At 42.4% G+C, this 22262-nt stretch overlaps 1 protein-coding gene across 9 annotated transcripts in view; it reads right to left on the reverse strand.

The window, feature by feature from the left end:
* Window positions 1-22262, reverse strand: part of NAV1 (neuron navigator 1) — a 340794-nt gene that overhangs the window by 283555 nt on the left and 34977 nt on the right. The window contains exon 1 of one of the 9 annotated variants that reach the window (XM_067468113.1): window positions 9641-9718. The exons of the other annotated variants lie outside the window; for them this stretch is intronic. The gene's annotated coding sequence lies outside the window, so the exon portion shown is untranslated. Of the gene's footprint in view, window positions 1-9640; window positions 9719-22262 lie in introns of those variants that run through there. 9 annotated transcript variants of the gene reach the window in all.

The raw sequence follows: 22262 nt of genomic DNA on the forward strand, positions 1-22262 counted from the left end.
CCACAACATTTTATTATCCTGAAGAGTAACCTGTAGTCAGGATTGTCAGGACTAAACATGGAGAAACAGAATGGTTCCAATTACAAAGGGGTCAGGCAAGGAAACATTTTATCATTCTGTTTAACTTGTGCACTGATAATATATCATACATAAATCAGGATTAGACTCAGAAGAAGGAGATGTGAACACTGAATGAAGAAATATCAGCAATGTAAAACATGCAGATGACACTATACTACTAGTAGAAAAGACTTGAGAATGATTAACTGAAAAAAGATCACAAAATGAAGTTTTGTTGTTTTTGTTTTGTTTTTTTGTCGTGTCAGGAGCGACCTGAGAAACTGCAAGTCGCTTCTGGTGTGAGAGAATTGGCTGTCTGCAAGGACGTTGCCCAGGGAACACCCAGATGATTTGATGTTTTTATCATCCTTGTGGGAGGCTTCTCTCATGTCCCCGTATGAGGAGCTGGAACTGATAGAGGGAGCTCATCTGCCTCTCCCCGGATTTGAACCTGCGACCTGTCGGTCTTCAGTCCTCCCGGCACAGGGTTTAACCCACTGCGCCACTGAGGGCTCCTACAAAATGAAGTGCAAAAGCAATTTTAGAGTTGAACATTAAGTAAACAAAATTCATGGTCACAGATGGCTTTCAAGTAGATGATGAAGGCAATGAAATAGTCAATGCTTTTCCATACCTTTGCTTAGTCATTAATCAGAATGGAGACTGCAGTCAAGGAAAGAGAAGAAAACTAGGACTCGGAAGGAATGAGATAACATCTTAAAGTGTAAGGATATATCATTAAATACTAAATTTCGGATTGCCCATGCCATCATATTTCCAATTTCTACATATGATTGTGAGAACTGGACAAGGAAGAAAGTTGATGGGAAGAAAATCAACTCATTTGAAATGTGGTGCTGCAAAAGAGTTCTGTGGATACTGTGGCTTTCGGGGGGGGGGGGAGGACAAAGAGGCGGCACTAGCTAGCTGCACTTCGCCAAAGCCTCCATCAAGTATATTGTCTAGTCTAGAGGAAAGCAGAAATAACATCTCAAATGGACTTGCCTAGAAACACTATATAAAAACTCAATACAGTTTGCTTTTTGTATCCACGGATTCTGTATAGAATCATAGAATCACTGAGTTGGAAGAAACCGTGTAGACCATACAGTCCAACCCCCTGCCAAAAAGCAGGAAAATCACCTTCAAAGCACCCCTGACAGATGACCATCTATGTATGATTTAATCATACATGGCTTGAAATATCCTTCCTTCTTCCGCAAAAAACAAAAACAAAACAAAAAAGAAAACCCTGATTTTGCCATTTTTATAAGTGACACCATTTTACTTCATTATCATATAAAATGGGACGTGAGCACCCACAGATTTGGGTAACAAGGCTCCACTGTCTGTTAGATCTGACTGCAGTTCCTTCTTCAACTGTTAGAAAAATCTGCCACCAAAAGACTAAAGGTGGCACTGCATGCTTTAGACAGATTTCAAATTATTAGTCCGTTTTAAAACTTTATATAAGCTTGAATTCCATGCAGTCATGCCGGCCACATGACCTTGGAGGTGTCTACAGACAACGCTGGCTCTTCGGCTTAGAAATGGAGATGAGCACCACACCCCAGAGTCAGACATGACTGGACTTAATGTCAGGGGACTACCTTTACCTTTACCTTTTTTAAGATCACTGTAGTAGGCATAACACATTTCAGGTGTTTGGATTTCATCATTTTAGATCTATTACACTCTCATGAAACATACACACACATACACATAGAGGTTTGTACATACAGATATCACACATTTCAATACAAACCTTTTAATATATTTAGTTGTATTTTACAATAAATTTGTTCCTTTAAGAAGCATTGTTCCTGTTCAATTGTTACATTGTATCTCTGAGCCATAAAATCCTCATCTGTTTATGCAGTACAGTCTATTGTTGCCCGTCTCCATATGCACACTAACACTAGAGCTTAGAATATCCTGAGTCATACAGATCCTCATGAGATGCTGAATAGAAAAGTTAGTGCAGGCAAATCCTTCAGCTGCATATGACAAACACAAACTGTCCCAGGCTACTCTGTTCACTCCTCATGCAACATAGGAAGGAAAATCCCTAGAAAGCAGAGAGCTTGAAGAGAGATATTTGCAAAATGAAATAAGAAAAGCAATTACTTCATCCACCAGCTGGACTTTTGAGTCATGCTCAGCTTACAAAAGCAGTTCCTAGACTAGGAATAATCATGCATGTATGCAAAAATCATTCAGTTACCCCATCAGTCAGTGTGGGATAACTTTAACCCCAATTCCATTTTCCCTAGGTGTGTGTGTTACAAATTACTGCCCAAGCCACATTTATTTACTTTTAAGATCTAGATTTTGGTTCGGGCTCAAGGTATCTGAAGGGTTCCCCCGTCCCTCCTGGAGTCTGCATGCTTATTAAACCCACCACTAAAGGCTTTCAACCATGTTCCACCGTAATCAGAAATACAGCTGGTGGCAATATTAGGAAAAACTCCCTTTATGAGAGCAATTTGCCAAAACTCAGAAGTCAGATATATCAGCACTCTGGCAAAGTGAATTCAAGTAAAGAAGGACCATCCACATGTTTTGGCTACTCTAGGTTTATTAGCACATCAGACAAATGATCACAAAAACAGTTCTATCAATTTGCAGGGCATCCTATATCCCTTTCAGTTCCCAACTTTAGTGTGCACATGATTTAGTTCGTAACATGATTTGCCAGAATACAAACCTTCTTCCCCTTTACTGAACACAGCCTGAGTCAGAATATCACAAGGCCCACTGTGATCATCTTGGCAATAGCCAACTGAAATGAAGCAAAACAAAAGAATTGGAGGTGGGGGATCGCAGAATGTAAAGATGAAGATGCTTGCGGGCAATGATGTGTTTTAAAAGCAGCATTCAATGGAGGAGGGAGCTGGCAATTGTGCAACTGGCATTCCCACAAAGACAGCTAATTTTGAGCTCTGTGGGAGGATGTATTGGATTAAAACAAAGGGGGTGCTGTCCCTGTAGTGTTCAAGCATAAAAATAAAGATACTTTTGTCATAAAGTAATCACATGTACCTTCAGAAACTATGAAGGTATTCTGCAGGGGTGAATAAAGTTGTCTGGCTATACATAAAACGGAGAATAAACACAAAGAGATGTCACACTCCAAGTGGCAGCCAAAGGCAAGGCACACCTGATTTCTCAGCAAACATCCAGTCAATTGATTTTGTAAATTCACCCCAGAACTTACCCCAGAAATTATCAAATGCATGAAAAGGGCTAATGCTGATGAGGAGATCTTCATACAGTAGAGTAGGAAGCAAGTCTGTTGCTTGGTAACCCAACAGTGGAGGCTACCAAAATGTCCTATTAGAACATTAATATTAGACAATGTGACCAAAGTGAAGTCCAGCAAGCCAGAATAAATTAAAGGGATCAGTAACTGAAGATAAGAAACAGTAAAGAAGGAGGAGGATTCAACATAAAGTCTGATATTCAACATAAAATTTGATAAGACTTCCACTAGAAGATAGTAGTAGGGTTTTGCTTGTTTACTCAAGAAGCTGTACAGTTGAGTCCAAATTAGGAAGAAGAACAGTCCTACAAAAGGCCTGTCTTTTAGTTAGTTTGTCAGTGGTCAGATTTGGATACTATCTTTCACTGAGTTGAAAGTAGTATGTACAGCTCTCTTCTTCCAGAATGACTGTAGAGAATCCTGTCATATTGAAAGACAACAACTGTGAGATCCCATGCCTCATTGGGGATTTGAAACTATGCTTCCCAGATCTGAAGGTAGTCTCCTCAGCAATCTTCCTCCACAAACCGATACTGAATGACTAGTTCAAGAAAGGATTGCGTTAAGCTGAGAGAAAATGACTGGGGATTTCCATGATTCATTAGGGATTTGAAACTACACGGAGTCCAAATTGGAGTCTATCTGGTTCTCATTATGTTTCTAATAGTGATATGTTTTCCTGATGAAATCAAATCATCTGACTATCATAAAGAATTAAAATGTGAAACTGCTGATCCTCTGACCAAAATAGGTACCATGCCCCCAAGAATGGCCTCTATAACATCATTTGAAAGCAAGGGATCTGGGAGAATAAGAACTTTCAGGCTGCTTTGCTTAATGTCCATTTTAGGTAAACTAGCAGGAAGCAATAATAAAGATAAAATGGTCAAGTATATAAAAGGACAGATCCCATTGATAAAAATAGTTACTGCAGTAGCAAGTGCTACCTTAAAGAAATATTTTGAAAATGTCAATAAATATGTGATTTAATAATTTTAATGTTGGTATGTTTTTAGCAGATGTTTTAAATGTATATGTTTTTTATTTGCTGGATGTGTATTGTATGTAATGTATGGCATAGATTGTGCCTCTGTGTGTGCCACTCTGAATCCCCTTTGGGGTTGAGAAGAATGAGGTATAAATATGGCAAATAAATAATTAATAAATGTGGACAGGAGTGATCCAAACCAAAATATTTGCTTTGAGCTCCAAAAGCCTTTGATAATGTCCCTTGTCAAAGGTTCCTGAAAACTGTTCAAAGAATAGGAAGTTTAAGATAGAAACACAACTAGCCCTTGGCATCTGCTTAGGTTTGCTTCCAGGATCTCCTTGTGGATGCCAAAATTATGCATGTTCAAGTTCTGTTATCTATACAATGGTGTAGTAAAACATTGTATTGGCAAAATCAAGGCTTGCTTTTTGGAGAGCGATGTGTGTGTGTATGTCCTTGCAATGTAAGAACACATGCTCTCTTGTGTTTTCCCCAAGAGTCTAGAAAAATAAAAAAGACCAATCCCTGGCTTATTTTCTAGCCAGAGTGCAGAACTTCAATGTCATGACAAATAAACTACAGATAGTAGGTCTCTGTGCTTTTGCAGACACTCCTGTTTTCACCAGGAGCAGCTTTGAATTCTCAATGACCTAGTATCATTTTCTTTTTATCTCTACCACTTCTGCTCTTACCAAATACTGGACTTTAAAAACAACTAAACAGGAAAGACTTATGGAAAGCATTTTGTAAGCAAATGCATATGTCCATGCTTTGCATAATGTGTCCAAAATAGCAAGTTATTCTTGTGTACCTTCAAATAATTTCTGATTCATGGTGGCCTTATCATGAAGCTGTCATGGGGCTTACTCAGCCAGATTTCTCCAGAGATGGCTTGCTATGGCCTTCTCCTGAAGATAAGGGAATCTAACTGGCCCTAGGTCGTCCATGGGGCTTCTAACACCAACTTATAGGCCCTGGAAGCCATGATTACAGGCACTGAAAACAATTAGAATGATATAATAGTGAACAGGAATGTTAATGAAGAGACTGTGTCTGTGTACCTTCAAGTCACCTGTCAACCTATGGTGACCCCATGAATTTCATAGGGTTTCTTAGGCAAAAGGACAACACACAGGTGGTTTGCCAATTCCTTCCTCTGCAATACAGCCTACAGCCCCTGGTATTTTGTTAGCAGTCTCCCATCCAAGTACTAATCAGTGCTGACCCTGCTTAACTTCCAAGACCAAATGAGATCTGAAACTCTTAGGGGAGGCTGAAATAACTGGAATTGTTTTTCAGCAGCTGCTACAGAAGAAATCCACTAAAACCTTGTTAAGTAGAATAGAATAACAACATGCATGTGACCTGGGTGTTCAAAGGAGAGGCTTTCATTCTGGGTGTCATCCCTGCTCTATAGTGCCAGTGTAAGTACTGATTTCATCCTTCTTAACCTCAGATCCTTTCTAATCCCTGCTCTGTGACTCAGCTCAATACTATCCAAATCCCTCACCAAAGCAGTTACTGCAAGGTAACCAGTACCACATAGGCTTACACAGCCTGTGCTGGTATTTGAAAAGAAAGAAAAGAAGGAAACTGGCAAAGATTGGCAGAGTTATCACAAATCAGTAAACAAACACAGGCATTCCCAGCGATCAGAACTTAGCTATCCTCTTAAGTGACCTTAGCCACTCTCATCAGTGATCCCATTACACAACTTAACCCTCTTGACCAAAGCTTCACTTCATCTCCATTTATCTAGATTATACCTTCAGATTCTTCATCTCTGTTACTATTGGGAAGCCTATGTAAATAGGAAACAAAAGAGGAGAAACTGATAGCTAAACAACAGGGCATAAATAAGATAGCATGCCTGAGAAGTATGTGTGACAGATGGAAGGAAAGGAAATACAACTTTTAAGTAGACCCAGTGAGTAACCTGGGTGTGACCATAAAATGTGGATCATCTTTGGGGTTAAGTTAAAAGAAGCAAACAAAAAATAAACATAGGTGCTAATCTAATAGAAGAGACTTTGGTTCCAAACTGCTCATAACTTATAAAAGCCCTATGCAGCTTGGGTAGACTTTCTGAAAGACTGTATCTCCATTTTAGGATCCTTGTTTTAAAGTGTTGACGTTTAAATATGAAATCTTATTTGATTGGGTCTTCACTTTTTACTACTGATTTTAATTCATGTAACTTATAGGTCCCGTTCTGGTGGTACAGCAGGTTAAACCACTGAGCTGCTGAAATTGCTGGTTGGTGGTTCGAATTCAGAGTTGGCAGGGTGAGCGCCTGTTGTTAACCCCAGCTTCTGCCAACCTAGCAGTTTGAAAACATGCAAATGTGAGTAGATCAATAGGGACCACTTCTGCAGGAAGGTAACAGCCCTCCATGCAATCATGCTGGCCACATGAGATTGGAGGTGTCTATGGACAATGCCAGCTCTTCGGCTTAGAAATGGAGATGATTACCACCCCCAGAGTTGGACATGACTAAACTTAATGTCAGGGGAAACCTTTACTCCTTTACCTTTACCTTTTAAGGGTCCCATTCAGGAACCAGGCTGGATAACAATTAACTAAACAAAGCCTGCAAAGTTGTTCTTTGTCTGCTCTTCTTTTACTCCAGAAGACAAGCTCTCAGATGTTTTGACTCTCGGATGTTTTGAATCTATAAATTCCAGCATGGCCAATGCATCTGTGGGAGATATGGTCTAACACACTTGGGCATCCAAAGGTTCCTCCACCTCTGTTGTTGGAGCTTCGTGGTTGTTCTGTATTTTATACCTTATAGAAGCCTCAGTGTTTTCCATCATAGGGCTTCTGATTTGTTTAGAGGAGGTTTGTCTTTGTCTTTCTCTAAGGTTGAGAGATTGTGAATTGTCCAAGTGTTCTACCTTAATTCATAAGAATAATGCTTTTGATGCATGTGTTAACAGAATATCTGCTGGATCGCCTGAACTGGTATGCATCCCTTTCTCTCATATTTAATGTACCTAATTTCATTTTCTGATGCCATCTCTGTGTATATATACATGGGGAGAGGGAGAGAACAGAAAGAGGCATTGCCTTTACTGTCCAAGCTGTCAAGTGTTTCCTTGTGACCAAGTAAGCTAGTGAAGCCATAAGCAACAGCTCATCCTAAACCATGATCACTGCTTCCTTCCTAAGGCAAGAGTCCACAGGAATGAAGGACACTGTGGCTGGAAGAGAACCATTTCTCGATACTTGGAGAAATTGTTCACCACAACTCTGAGAATCCCTCCATCAGCTTGACCAGTGGGGTATTCTGGCAGTTGGAGTACAAGAGCTGGGGAGAAAAGTATTCCAGCCACTCTTGCTGAGCTTAATCTACCTCACAAGGTTGTTGTGAAAATAAGAATGGATGTGGGTTCCCCAAAGGCAACCTCCTTGTGATCAGGCAGAGCATAATGTGACAAATATAATAAAGAAATCGAAAGACATATGGCTGCCCTCCCAAAGGAGCTCTTGCATCTTTTATTCTTTAGATATTGATAAAGAATACAACCTATGTGATAGAATTAATGCAGTCTGATGCCACTTCAACTGCCATGGCTCAATGTTATGGATTCATGAGAGTTGTACTTTTACAGGGTCTTTAGCCTTCACTGCCAAAGAGTGCTGGTGCCTCACCAAACTACATATTCCACAATCCCATAGCACTGAAGCATGACAGCTAAAATTATGCCAAACTGCATTGTATTGATAGTGTAGATCAGGCATGGGCAAACTTGGGCCCTCCAGGTGTTTTGGACTTCAACTCCCACAATTCCTAATGGCCTCGGGCCCTTTCCTTTTCCCCCTCAGCTGCTTAAGTGGCTGAGGGGGAAAAGGAAGGGGCCTGAGGCTGTTAGTAATTGTGGGAGTTGAAGTCCAAAACACCTTGAGGTCCCTGGCTGAGGGGATAAAGGAAAGGGACTGAGGCTGTTAGGAATGGTGGGAGTTGAAGTCCAAAACACTTGGAGGGCCCTGGCTGAGGGGATAAAGGAAAGGGACTGAGGCTGTTAGGAATGGTGGGAGTTGAAGTCCAAAACATTTGAAGGGCCCTGGCTGAGAGGATAAAGGAAAGGGACTGAGGCTGTTAGGAATGGTGGGAGTTGAAGTCCAAAACACCTGGAGAGCCCCGGATGAGGGGGAAAAGGAAAGGGCCTGAGGCTGTTAGGAATGGTGGGAGTTGAAATCCAAAACACCTGGAGAGCCCCGAATGAGGGGGAAAAGGAAAGGGCCTGAGGCTGTTAGGAATTATGGGAGCTGAAGTCCAAAACACTTGAAGGGCCCCAGATGAGGGGGGAAAGGAAAGGGCCTGCGGTTGTTAGGAACTGTGAGAGTTGAAGTCCAAAACACTTGAAGGGAAGGTCCAAGTTTGCCCATGCATGGTGTTGATGCACTCAAGATTTGCACTCTGTCTATTCATTCCCAACCAAGCACACACTCAGATACTTCATCTCTTCTAACCAAAAGAAACAGCTTCTGATGGGCTGATAGTAATGGGTGGGAGGATCTCAAAGCCCAAGTTATTTCTGTGTTTCTTCTGTTTTCAAGGGTTGCTGTGAAGCTCCCTTCCAGCTCTTCCCCTAAGATAAGAAAAACTTGGAAACGTTACTATCCCATTAGGGTGTGTGCATCCACACTGCAGAATTGATGCAGTTTGACTGCCATGGCTCAATGCTCTAGAACCCAGGGAGTTGTTGTCCTTTGACGGCCCAGCATGCTTTGGCAGAGACGGCTTTGTAAAAGGACAACTCCCAGGAGTCGGTATCATTGAGCCATGGCGGTGAAAGTGGTGCCAGGCTGCGTTCATTTCCCAGGGTGAAAGTTGGCTCCCGGCTTTCCGGGAGGGCCACTCCACCCCATAGGAGCCACTCCACCCCATAGAAGCCCCCAGTGGCGCAGTGGGTTAAACCCCTGTGCCGGCAGGACTGAAGACCGACAGGTCACAGGTTCGAATCCGGGGAGAGGCGGATGAGCTCCCTCTACCAGCTCCAGCTCCTCATGCGGGGACATGAGAGAAGCCTCCCGCAAGGATGATAAAACGTCAAATCATCCGGGCGTCCCCTGGGCAACGTCCTTGCAGACGGCCAATTCTTTCACACCAGAAGCGACTTGCAGTTTCTCAGGTCGCTCCTGACACGACCAAAAAACAAAACAAAAAAAAACCTCCACCCCCTGAGGTTTGGGGGCGCGGAGTGTGTATCCCTGTCTCTCCCTGCCTTGGTGCCCACCCTCAAGAAGGAAGGGGGCGGCGCAAGGAAAAGGCGTGGGTCTTAACAGCTCCCTCCAGGGACCGTGGCGCCCCTCGGCCTCACCTCCTCCTCGTGTCCGCCGCTGCTGTCACTACTGAAGGCAGCCAAGGTCGCCGTCCTCCCGATAGTGGAAACGGGTCCCGCGAGGAAGGCAAAGGGCGAGAGGGAGGGAGGGAGGGAGGGAGGGGAGGTCAGCCACCCGGTTCTTCCGAAGAGGAGCGGCTCTGGCAGTGGCTTCCCCGGCTTGGCTGCTGCTGCTCCTACTGCAGTTTCGCCCTGCCACGCAGCCGGACCGGTGTTTTCCTCCCTCTGCCCTCCTCCCACACTCCTTTCCTCTATCTACACTTATGTATCTGTATGTATGTATTTAATTTAAATCCGTTTGCCCCCCTGCCACATACACAAAAAGGGATTCGAAGCGTTTTACAATCCCAACACCTCCCAAAAAAGGATTTCCCCAGGCAGGAAGCAGCCAGGCTTTGAAGCTGCAAGGCTATTCAACAACAACAATAACAAATTTTGTATTGTCAAAGGCTTTCATTGCCACATTCACTGGGTTTCTCATGAGTTTTCCAGGCTCTATGGCCATGTTCCAGAATCATTCTCTCCTCAGAGGACCTCACAACCTCTGAGGATGCCTGCCAGAGATGCAGGCAAAACATCAGGAGAGAATGCTTCTGGAACATAGCCATACAGCCCAGAAAACTCACAAGACCCATAATGATCTGTATATCCAACCACTATCTCCCCCTAAGGGACTTGGGGTGGCTTCCAAGGCACTCCCAGATGCACCTATAACATACAACAGGTATGTTCACAACCTCTGAGGTTGTCTGCTATAGATGTAGGCAAAACATCAGGAGAGAATGCTTCTGGAACATGGCTATGCAGCCCGGAAAACTCACAAGAACCCATAATCTTTATTTATATCCCACCACTATCTCCCTGAAGGGACTCAGGGCGGCTTACAAGGCACTTCAGGGGGCACATATAACATACAATAGGTAAAAGCGGTATAAAAAGTATAAAACAAGTCACATAAAATTATAACAACCACCCTACCACCATTGTTGTTGTTCATTCATTCAGTCATCTCCGACTCTTTGTGACCTCATGGACCAGCCCACGCCAGAGCTCCCTGTCAGCTGTCACCACCCCCAGCTCCTTCAAGGTCATTCCAGTCACTTCAAGGATGCCATCCATCCATCTTGCCCTTGGTCGGCCCCTCTTCCTTTTGCCTTCCACTTTCCCCAGCATAATTGTCTTCTCTAGGCTTTGCTGTCTCCTCATGATGTGGCCAAAGTACTTCAACTTTGTCTCTAGTATCCTTCCCTCCAGTGAGCAGCCAGGCTTTATTTCCTGGAGGATGGACTGGTTGGATCTTCTCGCAGTCCAAGGCACTCTCAGAACTTTCCTCCAGCACCACAGCTCAAAAGAAATAGAAGGATTGATGAGTGAGGGCTAATCTAATTTCTTTTGGGATGATATTCCAGAGCCAGGGGGGGCACCGCGGAGAAGGTGGTGGGACTGAGAGAAGGGCCTCTCCTGTTGATCTCAGAACCTGCACTGATTCGTAGAAAGAGATGTGGTCTCGAAGATAGGTTGGACTTTATAGGGCTTTATAGGTAATCACCTGCACCTTGATTTGAGCCAAGAAGCTTGTTGGAAGCCAGTGAAGCTACTTCAGCAGAGGCGTGGTATGTTCCCTGTAGCTAGCTCCAGTTAGCAATCTGGATGCCAATCAAACTGGCCAATTGCCTCAAGCAGACAAGAGTTCTTTCACTCTCCCTTGACATTCCACAAATATATAAACCAATGAAGTTTGACATTATTTTGCCATGGCTCAGTGCAACAGAATCATGAGACTTGTGATTTTTTTCCAGGGTCACAAGTCTTCTCTGCCAAAGAGTACTGGTGCCACACTATACTACGAATCTCTAGAATCGAGCCCTGGCAGTTCAAGTGGTGTCACAAGCCACATTAATTTTGCAGGGTAGTAGTTCAAAAGGAATTAAAGTGGCCCTCAAGGTTTTGACAAAAGGGAGGAAGGTGGCATTCACTCCAATGGGAATTTTTATCCCTTGAAAAACCCAGACATGGAAAAATAAGCATTGAATCCAGGACAGGAGGAAGGGAAGGACCCTGTGTGCATCAACTGTTATTAGGGAGTTGAAGTCCAAAACACCTGGAGGACCAAAGTTTGCCCATGCCTGAGATACAGCCTTGAAGGAGGTAGGCCAGAGAAATGCTGTTGTCTGCGGAGTGTTTTTGGCTTACAGCAATCCTCAAGAGGTTTCCAAGTCATTTCAGAACCACTGGAAATCATCTTTGAGAGTTCTTGGAGAACAAGGCAAGTCCCAGCAGATTGGTGGAGGGAAAAAAGGACAACCGAAACAATTACTGTCTGTTCAGCTTCACGTCGATACCAGGCAAGATTCTGGAAAAGACTGTTAAGGAAGTGGTCTGCAAACACTTAGAAATGAATGCAATCATCACTAATAGTCAACGTGGATTTATCATAAACACGTCATGCCAGATTAATCTGATCTTTTTTTTCTTTTTTTCCCTCCCCCCCTTTTTTTCCCTTCCCCCCCCTTTTTTCCCTTTTTTTTCTTTTTCTTTTTAATCTCTGTGTTTGTTTTGCTCTGTTAGAATTGTAATACAATGGTTGCTGATGACACGATAAATAAATAAATAGAGCAACAAGATGGGAATGCCATGGATGTAGCATATCTGGATTTCAGTAAGGCCTTCAATAAGGTCTCTCATGACCTTCTCACATCTGGATGCATCAGCAGGAGATATGAGATAGAGCGCTCAAGGGCCAGGGCTTTTCAGTTCTTGGTGTCTAAGCCCTGGCCCTTGAGCACTCTAACTGGAGGTCAGCTGTGACCAGCAGTGCTGCGGCATTCAAAGAGGCACAAATAGGGGGCAAAAGAGAGAAGCATGCCAAGAGGAAGGCATATCAAACCAACCCTGACCAGGACTGCCTCCCACCTGGAAACCAATGTCCTCACTGCGAGAGAAGATGCAGATCAAGAATAGGGCTCCACAGCCACCTACGGACCCACCACCAAGACGCCACATCTAGAAAACAATCATCCTCAAGCAACGAGGGATCACCTAAGTAATGAGATAGGCATTCACTATCAGTCTTGATGGACCAGTTGCCAATTAGGTGATCCCTCGTTGCTTGAGGATGATTGTTTTCTAGATGTGGAGTCTTGGTGGTGGGTCCGTAGGTGGCTGTGGAGCCCTATTCTAGGGTTCTCTCAAACAATGGACAAACCACCCAGTCTATATGTAACTTTTAAAGTGGATGGGGGGGGGGGGAGAAAAGGGCCTAAGGCTGTTAGGAATGCTGGGAGTTGAAGACCAAAACATCTGGAGGGCCCAAATTTGCCCATGCCTGTATCTGGTGAGAAGAGGAGGGAGAGCTTTCTCAGTGGCTGTTCCCAGTCTCTGGAACTCCCTTCAATGGTATCTTCAACACTCTACCTAGTTCTATACATCACTTCCTGGAAGTTTAGCCTTTTTCCTTAAAACGAAAGATGAGAACTGAGCTTCTTGAATTCTTGTGGAAGTCCACAGAAACAAAACAATATAAACTGATGAGAGTATGGGATATACTTAATAGTGAATAACACTGGTAAGAAATGTTTTTTTTAAAGACTTGCTTATCAGATGGTTATGCTCCCTACTAAATGTAGTGGGTGATCTTCAGCAAGCCACACTCTCTCAGCCGCAGCAGAAAGCAATGGCAAATCCTATCTAAATAAATCTTTCAAAGAAATCCTGCAATATGATCATAGGGTGGCCATAAATTGAAAATTACATGACCATGACAACAACAAATGCTATAGAGAAGCCGTGATGATCATGCAGATTCTTGATCTGGCGGTTGATATTGGCAGCTGCACTCAGATCTGAGATTATGAGAGGTATGCCCAGCAGGAGTGGGTAATCCCTTGGGCTAATCCCTTGTACAACACCCTCCAAGAGTGATGACTAGACACTGAATATTATTTCCCACCACCCAGTCACTCCATAGTATTGCAGGAGAGAAGACAGTTTGGTTCTGCTTCTGCTCCCTGGCTCTGCATGATTTTGGGGTGAAGTGGTTTCAGAAGGCACAAGTAACGGTGAGATTCCCTTGGCTTGAAACTATGATCCCAATCCATTTGAGGGTCACCCTGCACCCCCTGTTAGAGTTTCCCTATGAAAAAGGAGCATTCTGAACATATCTTTAACACTAACTCTAGTTTAATCTGAACAGAATTTCCAGTGAATTCATAGTCTAAAATGGTGTGGGGAAAATCCTACTTTTGAACCATGTGTTTTGATTATGAGCTCAAAAGAATGGCTCAAGTGTGTTGTCCAGAACACTTTCAATAGCAACAGCTGTTTATACCACACTTTTCATTTTAAAACTCCTGCCTTTTTTCTGTTTTTGCCTCCTGTTACAACACCACATTCATAGTTCCTTGTTTGTAAATCCTGGTTCCTAACAAACAGTCCCCACTTCCTCATTCAAAGTACAGATGAGGATATAAACATGCAAATGGAAAATAAGAAGATTAAGAACAAAAACAAGACTGATCTCATCTGCCTCGGTGGATTTGGGGGAGGGAGAAAAGAAGTACAGAGATGGTGTCTTCCACAACCAGCCATCTTCCAGATGTATTTGTCTACCACTTCCAAAGGCATGGCCTGTGCCAACTATGGATGATCAGCAGTGTACTCTGACACATTTCGTGTGCAGTTGGCACAGAGTTGGCACATAATTGTATATTAAGGCATGGAGATGTAGGATGTTCCAGTGTGCCTTCCCAGAATAAGGGAATACCCTCAGCAATATGTCCCTAAATGCACTTTATCACTGATTTAGGATTGTCTGTGTGCCCCATCTCTACCTGAAAACTCTATCCCAGTTATATCCTACCTTGTCCATGTCCAGCATTATTTTTTAAATTTTAAGTTATTACATTTGGCCCAGCCATAGGTTTTAAATGCTTGTTGTTATTGTTACTGTCTATTGATTACTTTTGTTTATGAGATTTATTTTAACTGTTGTATTGATTGTTTTCTTATTGCTTTTACTGTTGATGTACTTTGGGCTCAGCCTCATGTAAGCCGCACCAAGTCCCTTGGGGAGATAGTAGCAGGGTATAAATAAAGTTTTATTATTATTATTATTATTATTATTATTATTAAAATAAGAATTGTCCATGGAAAAAGTCTTAGTTGAGATACACAAGTTTTACCCTAATACATACACCAAAATGGTACTGAGGCCTCCTTCTCAAGTGCGGTTGGTGGGGACAAGAGAGAGGGCCTTCTCGGTGGTGGCTCCCTAGCTTTGAAAGATTAGGCTAGCCCCCACTTTTCAAGCCTTCCGTATACAAATTAAGACATGGTTTTTTAGACAAGCATTTGACCATGTCTAGAAATTTGAGGACCTAGAGATTTTTCGCTATGCACTTTATGAGACTAATATTGAATGCAGTTTGCTTTGTATTCTGCAACTATTGTTGCATTTTATTGATCTTAATCAGGGGGTTTTGTGATGTTTATGTTGGTTGTTGCTGCTTTGTGTTGTTGTCTTTGCACTTTTTATATACTGCGTGTTTGCACCTTGAGTTCTTTGTGAGACACCCTAAATCCCTCTGGAAGATGGTGGTAGGGTATAAATAAATTATTATTATTATTATTATCATCATCATCATCATCATCATCATCATTATTATCATTATCCATAGCAGCAACTGGTTGTCTGTAAGGACAGGGCTATACTATAGGGATATTGATGATGGAGTAAAATTGGCATGATAAAGTATGACCTCCTCGCCCCCAAGACAAGAAACACCTGGTTTCCGGGGGTGGGAGTCTCTTTTTCAGGAGTCTCTAGTGTTGGACAGCTCTCTAGTGGGGGAAAACACTTGTCTGCAACAGCTGCGACAAGAGTTCCTGGGAGTATTTTGAAAGTGCCTCTAGGTTGAAAGATTCAATTCAGGGACATAGTTGTGCTGTTTTCCACTTCCAACTTTAAAGTGTGGACTGTATTTTCTCCTTTGTCCAATCTTTTGTGTAATATCCACATTTTATTCATTTTCTTTATTTGTATCATTGGGGAATGTCAATATGCAAGCAAATGCAGGAGACAAAGGACTGAATGTATTTTCATGGCAACTGGCAGTTTATATCCACATAGCAACTGATTTAAGGAATAGTGACCTGGGGCCCTTCCACACAGCCCTATATCCCAGAATATCAAGGCAGAAAATCCCACAATATCTGCTTTGAATCCCATATCATCTGAGTCCACATTGTGGGATTTCCTGCCTTGATATTCTGGCATATAGGGCTGTGTGGAAGGGCCCTCGGATATTCAAAACATCACAGATGAAACAACGTCTATAGATAATGCTGTAAAGTAAATTAATTCTAGCTCCTTGGGTTATAGGTGGGCAACTGGCTTGCCTAAAGTCAGAGCTTAAAAAAAATAGTGTTTTGAACCAATATTATCAATTATTCAGAATCTGTCCAGGTAGTTCACCATTTTCACCTCAGACTATCCAGAGAGTTAAATTAAATTCTGCTCTCTGTACTTTTTTCTTCACAGACATTTAGCCAATGGTATATGAGACATCTGTGCCATGATATAGTATGGTAATCTGCTCTGATGCCTAGTATGTTATACTTTTGATGGGATGGTGACTAAAAAGTGATTCCTCATCTCCCCAAACCCTCTCCACATGAAATTATTCCATCTGGGTGCATCACCAGGAGATATGAAACTGCAGTGGCACAATGGGTTAAACCCTTCTGCAGGCTGAACTGCTGACCTGAAGGTTGGCAGTTCGAATCTGCGAGACAGGGTGAGCTCCCATCTGTCAGCCCCAGCTTTCCATGTGGAGACATGAGAGAAGCCTCCCACAGGATGGTAAAACACCCAGGCGTCCCATAGGCAACATCCTTGCAGGTGACCAAATCCCTCACATCAGAAGTGACTTGCAGTTTCTCAATTTGCTTCTGACACACACAAAAAGCAGGAAATATGAGATAGAGAGGCATTCTCTATCAGTCTTGATGGACCAATTGGCAATGTGCTTCTATTTTTCTAGGGCTCTCTCCAGCACTGTACAAACCATCCAGTCTCTATGTAACTTTAAAATAACATCATTGAATGAAAAAATGAGGAAATTTGGGCCCTTCACTTTTTTACTACAGTTCCCATCAGCTTTACCCAGCATAACCAATGGAAAAGGAAAATGGTCACTGAAATTGAAAAAAAACCTGAGTGAGCAAAATGTTCCTATCCTGGTATAAGAGATGCTATCTAAGTTTGTCTTTCACTATACTATGCTCTTTTCTGTTTATATTGTTATATGATTATATAGCTAAAATATTGAGCATATGCTAGTGGAAAGACAGCAAGCAATTAAAGCAATATCTTATATACACATAATAAATGGAGAGGCGATTACCCTCCTGCTTCTCCCCATTGTTATTTTAAAAGTGGATCTAGGTGAGCACTGCTGGTTTTACACAATCAGGACAGTGTTCAGTCAGCCAAAAAATCCTAACATGTGAAATGTTCTTCAAATCACGAAGAAATGCAGCAAGAGCAGAGTTCTTCTATGTTATTTTAAAAAATACTCATGGATGATACTAGGCAGAAATTACATTTCGTGAAATATGCAAATTGTTTATAAACACTACTGGAAAATGTATTGTCGAAGGCTTTCATGGCCGGAATCACTCAGTTCTTGTGGGTTTTTTCGGGCTATATGGCCATGTTCTAGAGGCATTTCTCCTGACGTTTCGCCTACAAAAGCCTTTTGTCTCACCCTGGTCAGTCCACAGATATATAAACCCCTTTTTTCCCAGCTCCAGCAGACCTCTGAGGATGCTTGTCATAGATGCAGGCGAAACGTCAGGAGAAATGCCTCTAGAACATGGCCATATAGCCCGAAAAAACCCACAAGAACTGACTACTGGAAAACTTCCCTTTATTAAATATAATCAAAATCTTTCAGAAAGACAGGCAAGTAATGTGCTACTAATGGGTGAGCCATTACTGTGCAAAAGAAAATTGTCCAGAGAAGCCTTGAGAGGAAACTGTGGAAGTCTTTTTCCCCACCTCCCTACTCCTGGCATTAAGTTTTAAGAGCTGCAACAACGGAGATAGAATTGTATCATGAACTGTTTTGCCATTGCTAAAGACTTTCCATGCCTTATAAGTATATTGAAAGAACTAGACAAAGCAGGGATACGTGAAACCAATTTTTGGAATGAATCATTCTTGCAAATGATATACAAAACAGGGAGAGTTCTGTTGGTTGGCCTTCCAGCTCATCAGCATGTCATCTCTGGCAAGTCATCTATCATTATGCTTTCCCATGTGAAACGGCCCATTTCATTTTGTATAAAAAGGAGGAACTGAATCCACAGTTTTAGCCTCCTGATCCCATTGCTAGAGCCAATTCAAATCTACAGATAAACACAAGGTACAATCATCCATGGAGCTATGCCAAAGCACTGCGCATGCGGGTGGGAGATGACTTATTTAAAATGATTTGACCAAACCTCCTTCCACATGTAAAACTCATATGTTAGCAAATATTTAAAACATATAATAGAATATTTAAAAAGAAGCACAATTAAAGCCCTGTCAGACTGTGCAAAAAGAATCTGCGAACCCCACCTCCTCCAAGGGGAATGGAACCACCTAAACTGGGCTTTACAGGCCAATAGATACTCCACCACGGACATCAGAAGAGCTGCAAGACCGAGAACAAACCACGAGAGTAAAGACAAAGATCCACCCAGGGGAAAAGTGTCCTTGCCATTTACCATGCAGCTGTGGACAAGTCTACATAGGGACCACCAAATGCAGCATTGCCCAAACATAAATCAAGGAACATGAAAGGCACTGCAGACTACTTCAACCAGAGAAGTCAGCCATAGCAGAGCACCTGATGAACCAGCCTGGACACAGCATATTATTTGAGAACAGAAATGCTGGACCATTCTAACAATCACCATGTCAGACTACACAGAGAAACCACTGAAATCCACAAGCATGTGGACAATTTCAATAGAAAGGAAGAAACCATGAAAACGAACAAAATCTGGCCACCAGTATTTAAATACCCTAAAATGATAACAGATTTTTTAAAATCATGTCAGGAGCGACTTGAGAAACTGCAAGTCGCTTCTGGTGTGAGAGAATTGGCCCTCTGCAAGGACGTTGCCCAGGGGACGCCTGGATGATTTCATGTTTTTATCATCCTTGTGGGAGGCTTCTCTCATGTCCCTGCATGAGGAACTGGAGCTGATAGGGGGAGCTCATCCCCCTCTCACTGGATTCGAACCTGCGACCTGTCGGTCTTCAGTCCTGCCGGCACAAGGGTTTAACCCACTGCACCACCGTGGGCTCCTGATAACAGTAAATAAAGAATAACCCAGCAGCTTGAAAGGAGGGCGGACTCACTGTTTTCACTTAATGATGACAAAACAGAAAGGAAAGAGCTGACAGGGCTGGTAAGGGGAATTTCCTTGCTTTTTTGGGCGGAATAGGGGTGATGCAAGGGTATGAAGCCTGCCCCATTTCCAGCCATACTGAAACCAGTTTCAGCACAGCTGAGCTCTTGGGTCGGGGTCCTGTTGATGAGGCAGCTCAATAATCCTTCTGTGGTCTCAATGCAGCTCAGAACAAACATTTTTCATGCCGGTTTTGAGCTGCATCGTGTTCCTGTGTAAAAGGGCCCATGGTCATAGTGACTGGGATATTCTGGGAGTCATGGTTCAAAAAGTATTCGAAAGGCAGTTTAAAAGAATTTCACTGCTGGGTCAGACTAAAAATCCTGCATATTCCAGGATCTTGTTTTCCACACTGGTCAGCCAAGAAGTCCAGGACAGGAACACAGCAGTAGCTTCCTGTTCATTTTACATTTTTTCCCCATGTCAGGAGGGACTTGAGAAACTGTAAGTCGCTTCTGGTGTGAGAGAATTGGCCATTTGCAAGGACATTGCCCAGGGGACACCTGGATGTTTGATGTTTTTTACGATCCTTGTGGGAGGCTTCTCTCATGTCCCTGCATGGGGAGCTGGAGCTGACAGAGGGAGCTCAACCTGCTCTCCCTGGATTCAAGACGCTGTCCTATTGGTCAGCAGTCCTGCCGGCACAAGTGTTTAACCCATTGCACCACCAGGGGCTCCTGTTCATTTTACTCAGCAACTGGTATTATTTGAATCTTGAGTCGTCTTGCCACTATCACACCTAGTAGATTAAGCCCCTATTAATTTAGCTAAACCTCATGTTCATTGACATGATATCTTTTGGAAGCAAATTCTATGATTTAACCATGTGTCGTGTGAAGAAATTATTCCTCTTGTCTGTCTTAAACCTCCCACCAAGGGTTCTATACTTCCAAAGACCTCACAAGCAGCAGATAGCCCATCTTGGATAAACTATTATGACCAAGGGATAGAAGATGATAATTTGGCAAAGGAAACCCTTCAACATTAGCTGCCACTGAGTCACTTGCTTATTCTTTCACAGCTGCCGAAGTGGTTAAAGCACAGCATCTGGCCCATAAGAGACTTCTCAAAGCCAGAAAAGGGAGCATAAACAGTATAAGGTTCCTCTGTTTAAAAGTAGCAGGTGCTTCCTTTGTGTGCTTGAATTGAGCTTCATGGACTCAACAGTGAGGGAATGGGAAAGAGAGCTCCCTGTTTTACAGATTTAGGCTTTGGAAATGGGATGGGTCATTCAGTCTTTGGCAAATAAATAGCAGGGAGAAATGGATGTAGCTTTTTGGAGAGCTGTTAAGTGCATTGGTTCATAGTATGAGTGTGTTCATGTGACTACTGGAAATGCCATAGGTTCTATGACAATATGCTTTGTGATTGCCTTACTTGCACATTAATATATGGTGTATGTGCCAGAATCTTCTCAAAGGCCAAGAATATAGAATTTCCAGAGCACCGTTAAGAGAGTAAGTAGACTATAGAATCGCGTGCCATCTATGCAATACAGCAGCATAACAACTACCACTTCCAGAATATTTCCAACTTCATGGACATATATTGTCCAACTTACAATGAGCAATTTTTGAACAAACACATTTTAAAGGATCAAAAAGAAAATAATCTGAAATTGGTTATATCTGTTTAAAAACAAATAGCAATACCTTAGCAAAGATATGAACAAAAACAATGATTTCATGGAGTGAGTGTGTGTGTATGTGTGTGTTTGTGTGTGTATATCCTCACAACGAGGTACGTAACAAAACAATTCCCCCCATTTTATAAAGCATCTAACTTTGGGATAACTGAGACTCATTAAACAAGTGTATTACTTTCAAACCTCAGAATTATAGATAAGCCAACAGCCCTGACTCACCTTACACAACTTTTTGAACATTCATGGCTGTTTCTTTCTATATCATATTACTCTCAGATTCTACACCCACAATTTTGCAACAGCTGCTATAAAACAGTGGTTCGCTATTACTCCATTAGTGTATATGAAGAAGTAAATTAAAATCCACAAAAACCCATGTTAAATCAGTCTTAATGTGCTGCTAGATTCCTCCTTTCCCTTCTTTCCTTTTTATGGAGCAGCAGCATGGTAATACTCCCTGATTTATTAGTAGTAGTGTTTTCCTCCAGTGTCAGTATACTTCTGTTTCTGGTTAACGTTTTTTCAAATTAATTTTATATTCCATTATAATATATTCATTAAAAACACAAAACAGTCATTATGTAAAATATGTCTGCACAGCCAATACAATCTGTAGAGTGGATTTGACACCCCCAGTAGTAGCAAATCCATCAGCCACCCCTGTAACAAGTGTCACCTGAACTGTTTTTCTCTTTTTTTTCTCCATAAAAGTTATACTTAAAGCTTTGGCTTGTAGCTACTGCTTGTAGCATTAGGTTCAGAAAGGCAGCTGCCTGAAGTGGCCATTGCTGAGATGTGGGATGGGTGGCAGTAACAGTCTCCTTGGGCATTTCTCCTGAGGATCCTCTGACATCTGTTTATTCTGACTTGCAATGGCATTTTTGTGTCTGCCTATGTTCCCTAAACTATGGTCCTATTCCCTGGTGCAGTAGAGTTGTCTCAATATACGTTGTCTCAGAATATGTTGAAATCAGATTTAACTATTGAGATGTCTTGCAATTTGCAGGCAATAAAAGTCATGATTCGGTGCCAGAAGTTATAATCCTAAACACATTTTGTTGGTGTTGTTGTTGCTAACTTCAACTTACGGTGATGCTATGAAGGAGAGACCTCCAAGTAACCCTGACACTAGCAGCCCTGCTCAGGTTTTGCAGACTCAGGGCTGTGGCTTCCAAGATTGAGGCTATACATCTGGAATACAGTCTTCTCTTTTTCCCTAATGCCCTGCATTTTACAAAGCATTATCATCTTTTCTAGTGAGTCATGTCTTTCGATGGTGTGGTCAAAGTACAGCTGAACATCATTTCAGCTTGGGTTCAATTGCATCATTAACTGTTTTCTGCTGTACCCCAGTAGTCCATTAAGGGCACTTCCAGACAGTGCCAAAATTCATGTTTTAAACATGGGTTTAAAAATTCCAGGTTCTGGCAGCAGGTCCACACACAAACCTGTCAGTCCTGGGATATGATCTCCCTCCATCTTCACAGTCTTCTT

This window comes from Anolis sagrei, chromosome 4 (assembly GCF_037176765.1).
Source record: "Anolis sagrei isolate rAnoSag1 chromosome 4, rAnoSag1.mat, whole genome shotgun sequence".
In the NCBI taxonomy this organism is placed as follows: Eukaryota; Metazoa; Chordata; class Lepidosauria; order Squamata; family Dactyloidae; genus Anolis; species Anolis sagrei.